This window comes from Armigeres subalbatus, chromosome 2 (assembly GCF_024139115.2).
Source record: "Armigeres subalbatus isolate Guangzhou_Male chromosome 2, GZ_Asu_2, whole genome shotgun sequence".
Lineage (NCBI taxonomy): Eukaryota > Metazoa > Arthropoda > Insecta > Diptera > Culicidae > Armigeres > Armigeres subalbatus.
Genome location: NC_085140.1, coordinates 88,592,182 through 88,609,808, shown reverse-complemented (window position 1 = coordinate 88,609,808; position 17,627 = coordinate 88,592,182). Strand labels below are relative to the sequence as shown.

Sequence of the window (17,627 nt, the reverse complement as noted above, 5' to 3'; positions counted from 1 at the left end):
ACTAAAGTCAAAGCCGGCAATGGTTCATTGACCGCCCAGCGGATTGACCGGAGGGACGACGTCGCGCTAAAGCGGAGCCGCGGAGGCAAAGTTATTACATCATTGCCGGCGTCCTGAATAGCAAGCATCAAATCTGGGGAAACAGTCGCTGCAATCGAAATGGAATGATCGATCTTTATTGTTTATATGCAAAATTTTTTTTGCCATCCAAAACCTCAAAACTTTTGCCAGCAACGCAGAATGGGTACGTCTGCATACGATTATACTTGGCTCTTAAATCTAATTTATCAATGAATACCTTAAAAATTCTGGATAATTAGGATATTGGAAGTTTAAAATAAAGTCAACATTTGGGGATTTGCTCCATTGAAGATACTAAAACACCTTCGAAAAAAATCACGCTTGCAGTTTATAGCCTGAGCAAGAATACGTGAGTAATCCAGGATCATGCGAGTTGTGGAAGGTTCAGGGCTTTGGTCGGAGTCTGTCAATCAATGATTAGAAATGATGGAACGATGATTGCTGTGATGCAAAACAATCAATTCGCAACTCAATGACGAAAAGAACAAAATAAGCATCTCACTAAGCACCATCGCACATACCATCGTCAAACTGGCTGAGAACGTAAAAGGAGAATTGAATGCACGACTTGTTAAACATTTTAGGACATAAATTCTCCATCTATCTTTTACCAAAATTGGACGAATGCTAATGAACGAACATGCATTGTTGTGGTCGATTCGATGAAGGTTATGACCTCATAAAATTAACACTAGGCCCGTCCATACATTTTTTAAAGTTGAACATGACTATCTATTACGTGACGTATTTAATGATTCCTCCTTCAGGGGACTAAGAACTGCTGAAACACACGGCTGATATTCCCCTCTGCTGCAAAGCTCGTGTATTATCACTTGCCCCACTTGAGGTAATTAACTTTGGAACAAACACCTGCTAAATCGCTCGAAGCTGCTTGCACTTGGACTTGATACACGATTTACGCGCACTGGAACTAATACTCAACAAAACACTTGGCGATAGATACGAATCGTTCGTTCGCTGATAGGAATAATTATTCCGCTGGCTGTATTAGGCCGCATGCTACATTTTAATTAAAGTACACATTATTCTGCCCATGTGATAATACGACACACTTTCAATAGTCGTTATTATGTTTTTACTCATATGTAGTGGATCACTAATAAAAAACGATTGAATATAGTAATCTAATGAGACACTTTGGAATTGCACGCGCCAAGTACCGCCGACAACAATCGCTTCGAAAGGGCATGAAGAAAATGAACCATTCCTTTCGGTTTCACCGCGAGAAACACTAAACAACATTCGATCGATCGCGCAAAATAAACTGAAGAAAATAAAAATTATTGAACGAACGAATACAATTTCTGTGTGCATCGACGCCCGTTCCACACATTCACATCTCGATGTGTGTAGTCACAAATGAATGGGCAACGAAAATATGTCTCCTATTTTGCCACCCCTTTTTCACCCGCGAACGATCAGGGAACATTAGAAGAACACATCGGGTAGTATTTTACGTGACACGATCAGAAGAACGGCATCCATTTCGGTGAAAAATGCTCACACTTGCGACATTTTTATTTTTCAACGAAAACACTAGTGGTCCCATAAGTAGATGCAACTGCACTAATATATTTAATGAAAAAAAAATGCAACCGCGAACAGACAAAGATTTGGGGTGGAGAAAATAAAAACCGACCGACTGAAGTGATTTTGTGCATCGAGCCAGACACGCGATCGCAGACTCGACTATCAAGGAGTGACTACCGCTATGAAGCAAATGGTCTAATATGTATCAATTGAATATTTTAGGGGTTCTTTCGACTGCAAATAAACCATTAATTTATATTCAAGTTCTTTGAAATTTTTGGATATAGGGTGTTAAACCACTAATGTTCAGAATATGACTCATCATGAGTCAATTTCGCATTGGATTGAAGTTTTGAAATCGCTGCGCCAAACTTAAGTTTTCACCAGACCAAAGTGACACGTTCTACGAAAATCGTTCTAAAAATCTCCCAAAGCTCGTTAGGAAAAATAGCTGGGGTTGTAATATGCTGCAGCCATTGACATAGTTTGATTTGTTTTAGACCACTGCCACCAGTCATTCAGGTTACTAGATGTAAGCGTAAGACGCATGTTATTGCGAGTGTGGCACCGCATCGTTTCAAAGTGCGTGTTTGCCACTACTAAGAGACGCACATATGAATGGGAAAACGGTCCCACAGTCTGAGACCGGTTTACGTTAGTTTTCACTCACCGATCGCATGCATTTTTTTTTTCGAGAAAACTCTGAGAGATCGAGTGAGAAAGAGTAGACCGGAGCGCGGTGTTCAGATCGTTGATGACGTTGGTTGTTCAGAACAATGCTACAATAAATCAAAAAATCCACTTATCTATCTAGTGGCAATAGGGAATGCCTTTCCCATAACTGATCGAGTCACCGATCCCGCGATATGGTGCACTGTTCAAGGGACCACATCAGAATCATTTTTTTCATCATTGAGATTTGTCCTATCAAAAACACAATGTAAAGAGCCGATCATATTTTGAGTACCGATGCGATGGGAAACATTATTGGATTTGGTAGAGAACAGCTTTGCCTCGGTCGAATTGTGCTTTGTGGGAGGTTGATAATCCATTAAGAATACTTTTACACCTAGCCCACATTCCACTGTTTATTTGTCATATTGACAAATATTTGTCAATTTGGTGGGGTTTCGGTCACCGTAAAACTTTATATTTTCTGGTTTGTTGATTTTTATCGGTAATGAAAAATACACAATTTCCGTGTTTTAATAACGTTTCGGCTTACTCCATTCAGCCATCATCAGATATTGAAAAACGTACACTTGCCACCAGTGTGGTTTAATAACTTAATAAATTATAATTACTTAATAAGTTATTAAACCACACTGGTGGCAAGTGTACGTTTTTCAATATCTGATGATGGCTGAATGGAGTACACACTTAATTTTTTTCGCCGAGGCCGGCAAAATATATTACCGAGAATCCAACAGCTGAGATGTCGGTAAAAATCTCGGTAAAAGTTCGAATTACCGACTGGTCGTAAAATGTGTGAAAACATCCAGCTGTCAAAATTTGCCGTGCTGTTCGGCAATAGGTTGCCGAAGTGTTCGGCAAAGTGCTTTACCGAAATCTTGTAAATTATTGCTTTCTTTTGTTGGTTTTTTAATGAAACATAATAAAAAAAACCAAAGCGTAATGCAGCAGGAAATCAAAAAAATATTTATTCACGAATAATATGGACATAAAATGAATTTAAAAAAAAATTAAATATTTTTACACAAAATACGAGCTTCAACGATGGCGAGCTGGAAACCTCTTCCATGTCACGAAAATCGTTCAAAATTCGTTTTCAATCATTTTGATGGTATGTCCTAAAAAACAAATATTTAAGCCCGAATAAGTAATAGTAAATTTAGTAAATATAAATTTAGATTTTAAGACTTACTTGGAGATATTTTTAGCAGCCGTTGTTGGAATACCATTCAAGTTGTTTGTTTTTTTTTTGTTCAACACGTGCTTTTGCGGCGTTTTGACGTTTGACAAATCTATTTCTCCGAAAATCGGTAAAGTGTATGGTTTACCGACGATGATCGCAAAATATTCTGCCGAATTTCAGTAGTACATTCAACTAGCTGATTTTCGGTAATTAACTTTAAAATATTTCGGTAAAACAATATGTTTTGACGATATTCGTTAAATGATTTTACCGAAATGAAATCCTGGCTTTTAAGTGTGTAAGCCGAAACGTTATTAAAGCACGGAAATTGTGTATTTTTCGTCACCGATAAAAATCAACAAACCAGAAAATATAATATTTGTCAAGTTTACTCGGGCATCTATCAGACTGGTTAAAAATCAATATGGATTTCAGGCCACGGCCACATCTTGAAAACCACGTGACAGCACATCTTCCCCGTAAGCTAATTCCTACTTGGAACTCGTACCATCCGACAACTTCTTGTGACGTACACTCCATCTGCACGATAATGACCTCGTTGCGGTTGATCTGGTTGGAGTTGATCCTGTTGTACTTGTATAGTATCATCGTCTTCTGTTGATAAGTACTCTTCATCGGGAATAGGTACTGCTTCACATACTATTTCTCCACGGGCAACTTCTTTCTCCTCGTAATCATCATAATCGTATTTCAGAATTTGATGTGATCTTCGTACTATCGTACCCAATTCCTTAGAATAGCATTCGTATAACTTATCCCCTTTCTTCCGCACAACTTTTGCCTTGATCCATCGTTGTCGTTCAGGATCACGATAGTCTCTTGCATATACTACCTCATCAGTAGCGAAACGCACTTCCTTCTTCCGCTCATTAATTTTCCAAGTCTTCGCAAAATGGTTTACATTGGGATCTCTTCGTAGAACATCGAATCGGGTTTTCATTTCTCGTCCAAACATTAGTTTAAACGGCGTCTCGTTCGTGGTGCAATGTGGTGTAGCCCGATACATCTGAAGGTGTGCTTTCATTACTGTTGAAATTGATTTACCACGATTGCAGTTATCGAATAACATCTTCTTCACAGCATATTAGAAAGTTTTGACTGCATTTTCTGCAGCACCATTTGAGCAAGGACTATACGGTGCTGACGTTAAATGACGAATTCCTTTTTCATCGCAAAAATCTTGAAATTCTTTCGCCGTAAAGGACCTTCCATCATCAGAAACCAGGGTATCACAGTTAACAAAACATGCAAAACAATCTTCCAGCTTCTCAATTGTTTCTTTAGTAGATAGTGAACGAACCAAGTAGTATTCAACCCACTTCGAGTAACTATCAGTGACGATAAGAAAAATTTTCTCTTTCAGGAACAAGTGATCGATATGAATTCTTTCAAACGGACGAGAACATAACTTCGATGGAGAAATCGATGAGTTTTTAGCATCTGGTCTATACTGGATACAAGATTCACATCTTTTTCCCAAGGCTTCTATCTCCTTGTCGATACTTGGCCACCAGAAATAGTTTGGAGCCAACGATTTCATTTTGACAATTCCAAGATGATTTCAATGTAGTTCTTGCAGCAAAAATGACCTTAGCTTCATAGGTGCTATAATACGGTAGCCCCACATAAGAACGCCTTCTTCAGCAACGAGTTCGTCCTTACGAACAAAATATTTCTTCAATTCAGGATCGTCAACTTTACCAGGCCATCCGGTCTTAACGTGATGCACTACACGGCTTACTACAGGATCCCGCCTTGATTCAATTATAAGCTGTTTCCGTTCGACCAATGACCTCGTTTCAGATTCAATATACTGCAGAAACATAACTTCTTCATCATCTTCAACTTCATCGTCACAGCATTGAACTGGTGATCGAGACAAGAAATCAGCTACTTTGTTGGTGTGTGTGTGTGTGTGTGTGTACAAACTAACCCCCACTGTCTGGCAGTGATGTTATGGAGGAAAGCTGTTTGTTAAAACAGTCAGATTTAATCCGGGAGTTAGAAAGTGTTAGCTCTACTGCAGCTCCAGTGACCCATTTCAGAGTGTCTGGTATTTCATGTCCACTCCGAGGTTACTATCACTAACAATAAGCCCCGTCTGATTATGCTACCGTTTATCAAATGGATAAAGTTCATCAAACTCCAAATGCAAAATATATATAATATAATTTGAATCCAGCACGCATTTAGTTTAATTCATTATACATATATTTTTGAATAGAAATTTACGCTTTTACGTATTTTTACGTATATTTACGTATTTACACTTCCTGGATTTAAAATTTATATCAACGATATTCATCATAGATATATATCTTTAATCCTAGCGCGTATTTAGTAAAATCAGTTTTATATAATACTATCATGGAGCGGACTCACCAGATCCGCAGCTTGAACGATTGGCCATTCCGCGCCGTAAATGCCGTCTATCAGTAATTCCATCGTATATAAGGGTTCCAACCGCTTACAAATCCAACAGAATGCAGTGCACGCGATTTTCTTTTGATGTCACTGCAATTCTATACAATACTTGCGAAAACATCCTAGAAATTCTTGGAATCCCACGAGTCTTCAATATAATCCTGAGTTGTCACTTTCCCGAAAATCTTGTCACATTTAGATTACGGATAAATCCTTCAAATTAGCATTCTCTTAACAGAGCTTCAAACAGGCTTCAGTAATGGAAACAATTCTTCATTTTCGAATTATACACCTAACTGGAAACCGACACAATACAGTAAATTAGAACAAATTCACATAGCACCCATGCTTCATTCTTTGGTAACTTTCAAAACAATAACTCGGGGAAACTACTTAAACTACAATTATGATTTTTCTGACTGTGGCAGCCAAAATCTTAAAAATGGACGGATAATAACACAAAAATTTGAGCAGCAAAAATGTTGAACGTCATATATGCACGACATACTACGATCCTTACTTTGTTGCTGACTTCTTTAATGTACTTGATCTCATATTCGTAATTTGCCAGGAAAACAGCCCAACGTTGTAACTTTCTGAACACCATATCCGGAATTCCCTTTCGTCCAAATAACGACACAAGTGGTTGATGATCCGTCAAAATCGTGAAGCTTTTTCCAAGAAGATAACTGCTCAATCTTCGAACCGCATAATAAACAGCCAACGCTTCCATATCCAATGGAGAATAATCTTGTTCGTGAGATTTGAGAACTCTTGAAATGAACGTTATTGGCCGTTGACTACCATCAGGAAACACTTGTAAGAGTACAGCTCCGATTCCTTTGCCAGACGCATCGGTAATTAACTTAACTGGCAATTCAGGATTATACGGCACCAGCACATTATCCGAACATAATATCTGTTTTACAGTTTCAAACGCCACGTCACATTCAGAAGACCAATCATACCGTTTAGTAATTGATACAAAGGGCTCAGTATTGCTGAGATGTTCGGAATAAACTTCGAATAATACGTTACCATCCCGAGAAATTCTCTTAGTGCCTTGACATTCTCTGGTCTTGGAACATCCATTATAGCACGAACCTTTTCCGGATCCTTATGCAGTTCATCACCGTCAATAATGTGTCCCAGAAATTGCATTCTTTCCTTGAAAAACTCACATTTCTCACGATTTAGTCGAAATCCGGCTTCTAAAAGCTTACTCAACACTCTTGCTAAATTCTTGAGATGTTCGCTTACAGTTGCACCAGTTACTAAAACGTCATCCAAGAAATTGATACACCCGGGGCATTCCTGCAATAACTTTTCCAGAACTTCTTGAAATATTGCACAGGCTGGTTTAGTACCAAACGGCAAACGGTTCACATAATATATTCCTTTGTGAGTACTCCATGTCAACATTTTTCTCGATTCTTCCTCAAGCTCTAGCTGATTGTACGCCGATTTGAAATCCAGTTTCGAAAATAGCTTTCCACCTTGCAACGCGTCGAACAAATCTTCCACAACAGGCATAGGGTATCGCTTATCTTCCAGAAACGGGTTGACAGTTACTCGATAATCAGCGCACAAACGAATTGACTTGTTTTTCTTTAAAACAGGAACTAACGGGGTTCCCCATTCTGCAATCTCAGCCTTAGTAATAACAGGGTGTCGACTAAAATTTTAGAATGAAATTCCTTGACTTTCCCTTACTTTCCAGACCATTTCTCGAAAAATTCCAGGTATGAAAAAGGTTTTTTTTCCATTTCTAGAAGCACATGAAAATCTCTGCATGTTTGATTCCTATCCATATGAGTTCCTGAGTTACTGGAAGCCTTATGACTTCTAGAAGCAGAACATTAAGGATATGAAGAATTTCATAGGAAATTCTGGTCGTTCACAAAGAATCAAGTAAATGCGCAGAACTCCTGAAAGGTTTTCATTATTTACTCCAATGTTATAAACTTTCTGGTGCATTCATCCACCATTGGAAATTCCCACAGACTTTCTGGAGTCACAATAGACCTCCAAGACTACTGACACGACTCTTTTGACACGACTTCAGAACAACTTTTTGAACTATCGTGGGAGCTTCTAGATATACTTCTAATTCCGTTAAAAAAAACTTACGGGTTAGGTATTTTTGTGGACATCGAGAAACCTCCATTGGGTCTCAAGAATACTTACGAAGTAAGAATTCATATTCACTCTCTGTGGAGTTAATGGACTTCTAAAAATAGTCACGGACGCTGCAATCTTCCAGATAATCAAGAATACAATCCCTACAAGATCACATAAATCCATGCAACACTTACAGCCTAGAAAAACATTCTAACCATGCAATACTTTAAATATGTTGGTCTGAATACACTCAAGTCGTTTAATATTTGTCGATTGTGGCCTTTGCCAATGGCCCCATGGAAAAACAGGATTGTTTAATTTATAAAAAGTTCAACTACTATCAACTAGATGTCAGACAAGTACAACAAGCAATGAAACTTTATAAGAAACATCTAATGGAGTTTTTTGATGAACTTGTGGAAACATGTTTGAAGATTCCTTGGCATATTTTTTGTATGAATCCTTCCACGAAGACATTTCAATTCAAATTTGAGTAAACACCGTACAATCTAGCAAGTTTTTGGAGCGTAAACATAACATCCACATCCATCAAGGAGCTCCAGGATTAAACTATTGAGCAAGCTCTTAGAAATCCACTGGGATTTTTCTTTCTGAAGGGAATAATTATTTTCACAAGATATCCCGAAACATTTTCACTGGAGTAATTTCTGGACAAAATTCTCAATAATCAACCAGAATATTTTCTGATAAAATTGTTTTATAAACATCAAAAGCAGCGAATGTAAAACTGAAACATTTCCATTGACAACAACATTATCCTTTTCTTGCGTCCGAGTATGGTTATGGAGTATCGAAAAAACGTTAAACGTACATGAGATAGCTGATTATATGATGCTTTAATCTACTGTCGTTCTCTCTACAGGACTAGTATCTAAAGAAGTGAGGATCGACCAATGACTTTAAAAGCCCGTCATCAAATGAAAGTTTACGAAATGTTTTTAAAACAATCCCTACAGAATCTTGTTTGGGGATGATGCTGATGCTGTGGAGTGTTGTCAAAGGTCCACGAAAATAGTATTCGGCGTTTTTTCAACAAGCCTTTGAATATCTAGTTTTTGGTTGCAAGTTGAACATTATTGATGATTATTTGTGGATCGGTTCTGAACTATGGCACATTTCAGCCATTTGATTCAGTTTAGACTGCTTAGACTAGATAATTTTCAAAAAATTGGGCGCTGCATTTTCATCAAAAGGTAATATGATATATTGTTGGTTACTAATCAGCAATTTAAATTTATCAAGATAGATCGCATTTCTTCCAATATCATAAGCACATTAAGGCCGATACAAACATTTAAAAACTATTTTGTCTCCCCCCCTAAAAAATAATATTTTGAGGGGGCAACAAAATAAAATTCGGATAATTTTGAGGATTTTCAAAGCATTCTTTAACAAATCCGAGGAGTTTTTTGATTTTTTTCATTTCAATATTTATTTTTTATTATCCCCCCCCCCTTGACCTTTCGGAGACCAGTAGGACAAAATGTTATTTAAATATTTGTAACGACCTAATATAATTTTATTAAGACTCTCGCGAAGAATGATTAAGTATTTGAACGCTATATGAGGCAACTGCAAACAAAAAATCAAAACGACTCTGACACTCAAACTAAATAATCTTCAATATTGAAGAGGACTTAAAAAATCTATTTGTATCAGGCCTCAACAGTGATCATTTGAACATCATTGATTTGGAACCTGTGTTATTGCTTAGATATTAATAGAAACAAATTCGATTACCATGGGGTACATGGAATGGGCCCGGAGTAAACTCTTATTCTAGAGACTGTCAACGGTCACACAAAAAAGCTTCAAAGCTTGATAGTGAAAGTGGTTGTCGACTGTAACTGCCTCGGAGTATTGTTTTGTTTATCGGCTATGCAGTCTGATTACCAGCTAAAACGCTATATTAATTCTGATCCGAAGTTTCGGTACTTTTATTGATCCTATTTCAATGGATTAAAATGGTTCAGCGTTTCATTGTCATAAGTGTTTAGCATATTGCTCGAAATAAAAAAAATCACTATCACTATTTTCAATATTGGATTTTGTGATTTTTTCCCTGACCTCAATCGAAATTCCCTGACTTTCCCTGACTTTCCAGGTTTTTCCAGGTAGTCGACACCCTGAATAATACCAGTCTTCTCTAGTGCGTCCAGTTCTTCTTCAACCTTAGCTTGAAACGAAATCGGTATTTTTCGAGGTTTAACAAACTTTGGTACAGCATCAGGTTTCAATAGCAAGTTGATCTTTGAATGTTTATAACAACCCAATGATCCATCGAACAATTCTTGATATTCATTCAAAATAGTTTTCAGTTGAACTTCCTGACTGTCACTCGACTCCGTGTCAAGTTTGTTTAACCGCAAGTGAAGCAACTCTCCAATAAAATCACGTCCAATCAACGGATTGCGCCCTCCTTCAATTACCACAATTTGACCAACCGCTTGTCGACCTTGATAACATAAAACAGCTTCAAAAGCTCCCTTCGGTGTAGCTTCACCTTCTGTATAGAATACCAACTTCCCACGAAACGGATGAAGTGTAAATTCTCCGACATTATTGCGGTAAAACGTCTCAGAGATAATCGTTATTGGTGATCCAGCATCCATTCCAAATCTTGTCATTCGTCCATTATCCACGTAATACGGCTCAGAACAGCTAACAGAGTTTACTTCCAAGTGATTGACCGTTTGCTCCTTCTTGAAAAACCCTTTCTGTTTCTTCGGACAAACCACGGCAATATGGTAAAAAAATCGAGGTAAGAAGTATAGCGGATCTACGCTCATTTTCTAAATCCACGGCTAGGAAATATTGCTCTAAACGTTCTTGATACATCTCCCATTGATCTCCAAAAGAAAACTTGGGCGGAGCAAATCCTTCCATTTTGCTTGTAGGTTTGAAATCCTTTCGTCGCCATTGTTCTGTATAGAACAGATTAAATAAACGTTCGTCTTGTTCGATAGGAAAATACAGAATGAATGTTTTATTGAATAAGTAATGGATCCCTTAAGGACGGAAATTTACTTAAATCGCTTCGCTAGAGTCAGACTCATGACGTGTTGCAATTCTGTAGCACCAGATGACGAGTAAAGGGTCAAATACAATGGATACTTTTGTGGATGGAATGGATACGTTTGTGTGCTAGTAATAGACCCTCCAACGTATTTACTTTTACAAATTAGTTACCTAATATAACTTAATTTTAGTATTCCAAGCCAAAACAATTGCATGCAACAACTGTCCTGATTTGTGAAATGATGGAAATTTGCAGGAAATCTCTGATTCCAGTGTTAACTTTTGGTTGTTGTTCAGGGGGTCCATTATCCAGTTTTTTGCGAGCGGTAATGGCCGCCAGCTTGCCTGCGGGTTAGTTTCTGATTTGACATTTGTGGAGGTCAACTGCACCCACAGATCCAAGCATTCTGACCAATGTGACATATAAGAAGGTGCTGATTCAGTGAATTCAAGCCTGCTTATATACCACATTGATCAAAATGCCGAATGGTGGGTGCAGTTGACCTCCAGAAACGTTAAACCAGATACAAGCCCGCAGCCATGCTGGCGGCCATTACCGCTCGCGGAAAACTGGATACGCAAGGGTCCATTACTAGCACTCACTCCCTAACAAGAATGTATCGGATAGCGTGGAAAAACCGGAAAAACTGAAGGAGGCGCGCGGCTTTCTATGCGGTAACTTGTTGGATTAGTTATGGGAGAAAGGGGGAAAAGTCTTGGCACAAGGGTGCTAGGTATAAAAGGTAGATTTTGTTCACATAGCAACGTGCACAGGAGTGCTTCACTGGCAAGTTGAGATCATTCTAGTAGCAGTATGATATTAAATATTTCATATTTATATTCTTGCAGTAAATTTAGTATACTATTTCTTTAAAAAAATATCGAAATAGCTACTTGTGTAGTGAACGCAGTGCACATGAGGACGAGACGCCACTGATACAATGACAAACATAGGCGAAGCTTTCAAGGCAAAGGCAAAGGTGCTGTTTGAACGAGATGGCGCCACAACATTTAAAGTAAAATGAATTTCCTTGGATGGACAAATCATCCGTTTTCATTAACTACGCAACGCATCAATATGAAACCTAGGTCAAAAAGCAACAAATATTTTTTAGATTTTTTGTTCCCACGACTTGTTTTACAGATCTAAACAAAACCGTCTAAGACGAATTAAGTACTGTCCATTTAATTCCACTAGTTAATTTTCGTAATCTTTGCAGATACGTATTTCGACCACAACTGTGTGGTCGTCTTCAGTGTCTTGTACTTGACTCGACTTATACAAGTACAAGACACTGAAGACGACCACACAGTTGTGGTCGAAATACGTATCTGCAAAGATTACGAAAATTAACTAGTGGAATTAAATGGACAGTACTTAATTCGTCTTAGACGGTTTAATACATTCCACTAAAAGAGCTTAATATATTTTTCTGAGATCTAAACAATCAAAGAGATTTCATTGTACCTCCATACTAAATTCTAGCTGTATACTTTCAATTTCTTCAAGACTGTTCTCCACCTCGTGTGTGTGGAAGGAACATTGAAAGCTTACGATATCGAACAGCAGATGTCACTAGTGTATATGCAATATTACATTGATACAAACACACAGCAACACCACCTGTCGCCTGATAATGGAAATATTGCAATTATACCGTCAGGTGTAGTGGCTGTTGTTAAAATATTTAGGAAGGGCCTCAAGCGGAATTTTTGCTAGAACGCAACTGACGATCTCCTATAGGAGGTCGTCAGTTGCTAAATTTCCATACAGGGTTGCTATTTTGTGAAACGTCACTTTGGTATAGACGAATCCAAGTAAAAATAAGAAGAAGACACACGACGGTGTTAACTTTGACAGATCCTACAGCGCAGCATAGGGAGATCATTTTAAAATGCTTATAATAAATTCTAGACAAATTGTAATTAAAATCTGATTGATGTACGGTACGGAAAAAGTTCTGAATTACATATCTGGAAGCTTATCTCAATTTTTTTAATATTTTCCAAAAATGTATCTATCATACAGTTCGGAACTTTTTCCGTATCATACATCAATCAGATTTTAATTACAATTTGTCTAGAATTTATTATAAGCATTTTAAAATGATCTCCCTATGCTGCGCTGTAGGATCTGTCAAAGTTAACACCGTCGTGTGTCTTCTTCTTATTTTTACTTGGATTCGTCTATGATAAAAAAATTTCGGAAAATCTGTTTTTCTTTATCAGATCAGAACAATTTCGACGTAAATTAAAAAAAAACAAGGGAAATATTCATTTTATTTAACTACATAGTGCCCCGCGAAGAAATAATGGATCAGCTATAATAAGGAGCGATGCGCACCGGCACCCGCTAGAGCCCGAAATATTCATGGATTTTTCGTGAAAGAAAATTCCACTGTTTTATTTTGTTATTATTATAGTTATTCCAAGGGAAGGTCTTCCAGGAATGCCTCAGAAGGTTCCTTTAGTAATTGTTCAGTATGTTCTTCAAGTAGTTCATCCAGAAAAGCTCCCGCAAGTTTATCTTTTCTGTCGTTCTTTTAAAAATGATTTGTTTTAGAAATTCATCTTGGATCCCTCCGGGAGTTTCCCAGCAATCTTTGTGTTCTTTTAAGAATCTTTAGCAGTTGTCCCAGAATAGTTTTAGGATTTCTTCCAGATTCTCTCGGGATTTTTTTTATTGGAAATGCCCTATATTTGTTGTGGTTTCATTTGAAAACTCTCCGGATTCTTTCGGATGTTGTTACAATTTTTTTTCTCCGAGAGGATGCTTCAGAGAAAAAAACTGTGGAAGTATTCCTGCTGGATTTTGTCAAGAGATTCTTGTGGGAAAACTGGTGGGAATTTCAGGAGAAATTTCTTCGACTGCAAGTATAAATCTTCGAAAGAAATTTCCAGGAGAAAGGAAGTCCAGGAGGAATAATGGTGAAAAAATTTACTACGACGGGTCTCCAGCTAGCCTTGCTAGCGTAGAGTTCTATTCCCGATTCGGTGAAGGATGCTTTCGAGTAGGCTCCTTGGGCATAGTTATCAGTTGTCACACAAAATACAACGCATGCTATGGCGGGCGCAGAAAAGCTTTAAATTAATAACTGATGAAATACTAATAGAATACTAAGCTCAGCAGCTAGTTAAGTTCCAGTTGAAATGTAGAATCATTGAAGAAGATGATGACTACTTTTAGCAACGCCTGGTGAGAACTCAATATGTTTACGAAGTCGCTATAAGGCTATCTGACGTTTATCATCTTTCTCTTGCACGCGCACAGGTGGGATAGGATTTGTTTTCATACGGAAACGCTTCGGAAGCGTTTCCGTATGAAAACAAACCCTATCCCGCCTGTGCGCGTGCAAGAGAAAGATGATAAACGTCAGATTGCCTTATACCTAAAACAAAAACCACCGGTGGGAAGATGGGGCGCTATCCTAAAATAGCACTCGGGAGGGAGCGCTATAATGAGAATAGCGATGAGGACTCCCGTGGAGGTGCTCTTACAAGAGAACAGCGCCATAGCGTGCGGTTGGCCGGGTTGGCCTCCGCCAAGGGCGCCAGCCCTCAGGGTGGCGCCAAAATCAAGAATAACGGTATGATAAATAGAATTTTTTTTGTTAGTTACTAAATGTGTTGTTTGTTTTGTTACTAGATTATTAACTACAGGGCAAATTAATAACAAACCAACTACAGAGTTGAAATATCTATGATGAAAATATTTTGAGAAATGTAGATCAAACAAAAAATATTCCTTTCAACTATTTGAGTTTTGAATAGTTTGATCTTAGTATGGACCGCTATTTCTATGAGGCTTCCAGAACCGGTTACAAAGGGCCTTGAATAAGTCTAGAAATCTCATGATGATGATGATGATGATACGACCATTTATTGTAATAGGTCACATGCCTATAGCACTGATCATGTTTGACAAACGATTTGATGATGTTCATATTATTGTTTGTATTTCATCAAACTCCTGTATGAAGGGCCAAAAATGAATTGGGTGGTTCCATAACCAAAGACACTAATGCGAAATGGAATGGGATGAATAGAGAAGCCCTCATTTTCCAGATTGACCCAATAGATAGGGAGAAGAGTTCGCCCTCTATCCACAAAATATTAACGATAAGAAGTTGGCAATTCCACTCTTCCTATCCCAAATCGCTTCAATCGGGTTTCCTGATGGTATTTTTATACAAAAATGTATAATTGTTTCATACGCAATGTTAATGAAATATTTAAGAGATATATTGGATTTCGCTCACCAAATTAACCTTCGGGGAATTTCCTGGATATAATCAAAGAAAATGTTTCGTTTCGAGTCAATATCTTGAAATAAGAGCTCAGAATTTAGGAATTGCTCAGTTTGAAAAATATAATTCTGGATTCAAAATTCTTATCGGCGGCTTGTTCCTTGTCGGCCACTGATGTCAAGGGAAATCGCATACGATTGGCATGGATGGAACACACGCGGATCTCAGAGGTTTGAAGGAGTTCCGAAAGATGCGTGCATATATGAGCAACGAACTATCATCTTGAAGGTCTGCATCATCACCAGAATTCTGCTTATCATCGGCAATTCCCCTGTGAACACTGAATGCATTTTGGAGTTTTGGAGATACTTCCGTTGAATATTGGCAGGAAGTGATTCTGTTGGAATGCCTTCTTTTTCTTTGCCCTCGAGAATCATTTTCTCGGAAACTCGGATTTAGGTAACTTTATGAGTTCTACATTATATTCCAATACCTTCTGGATAAGTATTGATCCTTATCCCGAACGCTGATTTCGAGCAACATTATGTGAAGATCATTCTATTATTCACCAACTTGTTCAGAACGGATAGTGTTCTCGTCATCCAATGCTAAAACCACAACTTCATGATAAATTCAAAATAAAAATAGATTTCTATTTATTTTTTGAAGTTGAATTTGAATTGAAGATGAAGAGAATTTTTTAAAAACGTTGACAGAGAACATCCGACCGCTTTCAATCAAAGCCTATTCACTCTATTTGAAGCCCTTAGTGATGAACTTAATTTTAAAATTAAAAAATCACTTTGGGGGAATGACGGCTTTGGCAGGTTTTATTCTATTATTGGCAGGGGGTTTTTTATGACTGACTAGGCTCAAATTTGGCCTACACATTCTTTGCATATCAAAGAATATTGTGGCTAAATTTCACAAAATTTGGTCGACAAAAACCCCCTGCCAATAATAGAACAAAACCTGCCAAAGCCGTCTTTCCCCCTAAATAAAGGAAAAAAACTCGAAGCCCATCTAGAAAAAGTCTAAGCATCTCATATTCAAAAATTGTGGATCGAAATATTTTCATTTTTGAACACTTAATGTCACCAGTTAGTTGACCACACTCCGAAGGGTGGACTTTGATTGAAGTTACCACTGATGAGAAGAGAACGTGCAACGTAGTGTTGCAGGTTACAGCGTTGAAGGGTATGTGAAATCTTATATCGTACTTTGTAGTTCGGAAGTTTTGAGTAGATATCCTTCTCAGAGTTTTTCAAATGGACTCCCCCTGAGGTAGTCTCAACCGGGCAAATTAGACGCGTCGTGCGGTCTCCAAATAGAGTGGCCCTCCACTTCGAAGTTGGATTTTATTAGCCCAACGAAGTACAGCAGTGCCTCCAAACCACTGCACTGACAGACTCATTCTAAAGCATCAGATACAAATTTCGAACATCGACCAATGAATCACATACTGATTTCCAAAAGTTAACTCTTAGTGTGCCGCTGTAAGTACGCTCAAAGCAGGCGATTCATTGGCTTAAAAGAATCATGAGTAAAGAACTTTCAGCAACTTTAATGATCTTTCAGCAAGTTGTAGATAGTTTTACAGATTCCATACAATGATCCAGAAATGCCCACGGCAAGGTTCCTTACATATTTTGCAAATAGTAAAAATTTAACTAAATTTCAAAACTTTTCAGGGGCATATCGCCGAATTCTTCTTGCTATTTGAAGCATCTTCAATCCACTAAACTAAATCTTACTTTTGGTAGAGATTCAAAATTATATTGGAATGTAAAAATTGCACATTTTTTTCTTAGTGAGAGAAGGGCGCCCAAAACAGTGTTCGCCAAGGGCGCCGGGAACCCACGCTACGGCTCTGCAAGAGAATAATATTCACAGTTTATTACTTATTTTGTTCAATTTTTCATTGAATTATTAACTCATTAGGTACTGGCTCATGTTGAAATTTAGGCTTTACATACAAATTAGAGAAAGCTAAACAATTACAAATAAAGAATATCACCCTGTTGTCTAAATTCAGAACTATTGTACATCAGTCAAGTTCATGGCAAATTAAAATCTGCTTCACTTTTCCCTAATGTCGCAACATCGTTTAACAGTCTAGCCTGGCACCGTTCCACATTCTATCACACCTAGGTGGATCCTGCTTTCACCGACAGGAAAGCGTAAATTCTCGCCTACAAGCGGGTGTTACAAGTCCATATCGAAATTCTGTTCGCACATCACAACCAGAACGATTACGCTTGGCGTGC

The 17,627-nt window shown here is 37.9% G+C and overlaps 1 protein-coding gene across 2 annotated transcripts in view; it reads right to left on the bottom strand.

Moving 5' to 3' along the window:
- The window catches only part of LOC134209794 (calcium release-activated calcium channel protein 1), a 123,407-nt gene that overhangs the window by 34,207 nt on the left and 71,573 nt on the right, over positions 1 to 17,627 (bottom strand). The gene's annotated exons all lie outside the window — the stretch shown is intronic.